The sequence below is a fragment of the Pteropus medius genome, unplaced genomic scaffold (genome assembly GCF_902729225.1).
Source record: "Pteropus medius unplaced genomic scaffold, Ma_sr-lr_union100, whole genome shotgun sequence".
NCBI lineage: Eukaryota > Metazoa > Chordata > Mammalia > Chiroptera > Pteropodidae > Pteropus > Pteropus medius.
The window spans coordinates 9,376,699-9,381,063 of NW_024349798.1; the positions used below are offsets into that span (position 1 = coordinate 9,376,699).

The 4,365-nt window shown below is 48.4% G+C and overlaps 1 protein-coding gene and 1 pseudogene across 1 annotated transcript in view; one reads left to right on the top strand and one right to left on the bottom strand.

The window, feature by feature from the left end:
- ABAT (4-aminobutyrate aminotransferase) overlaps nt 1-4,365 on the top strand; it is a 76,611-nt gene that overhangs the window by 22,561 nt on the left and 49,685 nt on the right. The window lies entirely within an intron of this gene.
- On the bottom strand, nt 3,576-3,694 carry LOC120620614 (uncharacterized; annotated as a pseudogene).

The following is a 4,365-nucleotide window of genomic DNA, read 5'->3' on the forward strand; positions in this document are numbered from 1 at the left end:
AGTGAAGGCAGTGGGAGAGAGGAAGCGAGGCTGGGTCATGGGTTTCTGTCTTGAACGAATGGGTAGGCAGTGGTTCTGTTTACCGAGATACTGAACACAAGGAAGAGGACAGATGTGGTGAAGGGAAAACCATGGTTTTAGCTGAGAGCACTTTGAGCTTAATATGCAGGATGTTGGAGGTATCAATTGGACCAGGGAGGAAGATTCAGGGACGGTGAGTTGTTGAATGTGCATGAGATTTTACATGCAGATAGATGGATGAATAAGTAGATGAGAAAATGGATGAGTGACAAGTGAATGAATGGATAGATGGATGGATGGATGGATGGATGGATGGTGGATGGATGGATGGATGGACAGACGATGACAGACAGAAATCTAGATTTTATTCTACTTAGATCGAACCATATGAAATTGCTGTTTTGTTAAAAAATGATCAAATACTTAATTTTACACAGGCTGCAGTATTTAAGGAGAAGGATACTGATATCTGCAGTTTACTTTGAAATACATCAAAAAAAATAAGATTAGCGGACGGATGGAAGGGTAGTTTTGTGATAAAGCAAGCATGGTACAGATGTTAAGAGCAGAAGCTAGGCGGTGGGTGTGCAGGATTCACCGTCAAATTCAACTTTGCTCTACACTGGAAATTTCCATAATAAATTTATGGGGGATGTTTTTCAGTGTTTAAATGTTGGCAGTTTTGTGTGGTTTCACCTAATATTTATTCTTTACTTGGCCAAGAGAGCCTTCCAGGTTCCCATCGTGTAGCATCAACAGAGCTACTGTCTCCTTCGGCCTTTTTCTTCCCAGAGCTGGGGGCTGAGGGTGGGCTTTTCTTCCTCCCAGAGTTCAGGTTGAATTGCCCTAACTTGCTGATTACTGCACTGAGTTTGCCGGTATCTGGCTTGTAATAATTATAGATTTTCTCTGCGATTTGATCCCATTGGTTGCCACAGCAACGGCGTAATAGCTCAACTGAAGCTCTGTCACGATGATTTAGAACCAACACGTCTCTCCAGCAGCCTCCAGTCTGGGTGCCCCCACCCCCTGGCCGTCGTCATGGCAACCGATGAGCTGCACGTGACGGAAAGCTCTGTGTTCTCCGCTCCCTTTCATTCCCCGTCCCCATCTTGTGACCCTTCCCACTTCCTCTTCTGGCCCCTGTGGACAGGCATTGACCCCCACTTTGGGCAATAATGGAGGGGCTACCATAGGGAGGGGCTTGAGTAATAGTTTCCCCAACCGCCCCCTAGGGTGTCAGGTGGGTCTTCAGAGCCAGAGCTTCCCCTCTGCCCCCTCCCACCGGGTCTTGGAGATGGGTTGGCATCCCGCAGAGCCCCTTCGTGGCTGTGGCTGTCATAGGCTGGATCTGCTGCAGCCACCACCACCACCACCGCCACCAGAGTCCCGGGGAAGCCATGTAGGAATCTGTAGCCTTGGATCTCTGCCTTGTAGCTCCATCAGTTCCCAAGCCTCTTAGAGAAAATCTAGAAGGAGGACCCTGGAAGAGGACAGGGGAGACAGAGACCGTTTCAGAAGGTCCCAGATCATCTCTCCTCCGGCTTAAACAGAGCTGGGCTTGAGACATCTTTTTTAGAAATCCGTGTTCTATTTTTTCTCTCTGTTTATCTTTTTTTACTCTCTCTCTCTGTTTTTGTGTGGATTTTTCCTTTCTGTTTCTATCTGAAAATATCACCACCCCCCCTCCTGTCTTTCAGCCTCTTGCTCTCTCTCTTCCCCTCCTCCTTCCCCTACCCCACCCCCATCTCTCTGCCTCTGACACTTTCTGGGACCCAGCTGAGCGCCTCCTTTCCCCAAACCGGCTTTGCTCCCTAGTCGTCCTCTCCTCCCTCTTGTACCCGAGCCCATGTTCTGGGGACTACCTGGAAGTCCAGAGCACCCTCCCCAGGGGAAACTGGGACCCGGCGGCACCTCTTAGGATGGATCAGCCAGTCATGTCCCTGGGACTCTGCAGAATGGCCTAGAAGAGGCATTTTGAGCAGGCGGAGCCGGGCTTGCTGTGGGATCCTGACAACCGGGCACCGTGAGTGCAGGTGTGTGTGTGTGTGTGTGCGCGCGCGCGCGCGTGTGTGCGTGTATCCTATGTATTTGCGTGTGTCTCCTGGCATGTGGAGGTGTGTCTCCATGTGTGTCAGTGACTTATTTGTGATGTTGGGTGTGCAAGTGCGTGTGTGTGTGTGTGTGTATCCTTGCACACGTGTGCAAGTGCGCCCGTGTGTTGCTTTCGGTCTGAAGGACACACAATAGTGAATGACAGATTTTTCAAGGGTACTTTGTGGAGAGAAGACAGCAGGATGAGCCCCCTTTAAGCAGGAGCAAAATAAAGATGGGTATGAAAATGATAGATAAGGAATTTGCTTTTGTCAGACATCTGCCTTCTGGCCCCAGGCGATGAAGGGAGGGTCACCTTGAAAAGGCATTTTTACTCAAGCGCCAAAATAAATCCTTCCTTCCATTCTAAGGGCTAAAATAGTGTATGCGCGCGCACACACACACACACGTACATACACACACACACACACACCTTTCTCTTGAAACTCAGGGGAATGGAAAGCTCAGTCAGGGGGACACGTCTGGGGACATCTGCAGTGAGAGTCTCTTGCTCGACAACCTGGATGGCTGATGCCAAGAGCAGGTGCGAGGAAACTTAGGGTAATGACTCCCTCGCATCTTTTACCTCTGTGGTCACTTAGAAGTTCGTTTTGAATTTCTTCACAGAAGCAGCCCGAGAGGCAGCAGGAAGAGGGGCAGTTAGAAAGCCAGATTTCATTTGCAGGGCAAGACGTGGCAATGCTGTCGACTCGCTGTTTAGGATCCTGCAGTTGGTGTGTGAGAGCAGGCAACCGCGTCACCCGTGAGAGAGAATTGCCTGTCTTGGAGTATTTGGGAGACTGGGTGGCCGGTCACTCTGGGTGAATGCTGACTGTGGGCTGGGCAGGCCGTGGGCACCTTAGCAGAGAGGACAGATCCAGAAATGAGGACCAACCTCTAGAAGGTTCCGGTCCAAGTAGGAACAGACTCTGATCCCTCAGTGCAGTGCCCTCACTCTCAGCTATTGCTGCCACTTGCAGTTCGTCTAAGATGCCACCCTCGGTCCCTTACACCGTGACCTCTGTCTGCAGCGGCCCTGCCACCTTGGTCTACCCGTCAAAGCTCTAACCTCCTTTAAACACCCTCTCATCTTTTCTCTATTTGCCTGTGAGCCGCAGTTTATTTTACAAGAACTTGAAGAAAAATGTTGATGAAGATGAAATACATGCAGGGCGACCGGCCTAGACTCATAAAATGTCAATGTCACAAAAGGCAAAGCAGCTGAGAAGTGGTTCCAGGTTTAAAAGAGATGGAAGAGCCATGTAGACGAAAGCGATGCGTGGTCCCAGGATGGAGCCTGGATCCGGGGAACAAAAAACAGCCACAAAAGACATTTTGGGGACAAGACGGGGAATTTGAACGCAGACTATATATTAAGTAATAGTATTATGTTGATGATAAATTTCCTGAGCGTGAAATACCTTGTATCTCAGACAATTTATTTTACTTTTTATTTTTAACGCCAGCAGCACCTGGTCTTCCTAGGTGGTCTCCCATCCAAGTACTAACTAGGCCCGACCCTGCTTAGCTTCCGAGATCGGACGGGATCAAGCACATTCGAGGTGGCGTGGCTGTAGACTCACATAGTATATACAGAGGTTATATAGGAGAATATCCTTGTTTTTAGAAGATGTAGGCTGAAGGATTTAGGGCTGAAATATCACAATGTCTGCAACTAACTTAAATAATTCAGAAGTTAATGATGATAGATAGATGATAGGTAGGTAGATGATTGATAGATAGATGATAGATGATAGAGGGTGAGTACGAATGTGGCAGGCAGAGTATTAACAATTGGTGGTTCTAGATTTATGGTTCGCCGTTGAGCCGTGTTTGCAACTTTTCTGTAAGTTTAAAATTTTTTGAGTGCCCACTCCGTGCTGGGCGCTGTGCCTGGTTTTAAACGTGGATTGCCTCATGTAATCCTCAGAGCGACCTGGGAATGAGGGATTTTTTATCACATCCACTTTCCAGTTGAGAAAACAGAGACAAAGCCAGATTGGAGCCCAAGCCAAAACCCACATTAATTCCATGGCCCCACTGTCCACGGTGTTTGCGAAATTACCAAAGATAACTCAACAGTCTTGCGCCTCTAGAAGAAGCATTTCTGGTTTGAGCCTGAACGACTTTCAATTCTTTACTGTGATGTGGAGGTTAAGAGCACTGGATCTAGAACCAGCCTGGGTTTGTTTCCTGGGCTTAGCTACTTAATGGCTGTGTGTTGCTGGGCAAGTCACCTAACCTGTGCTT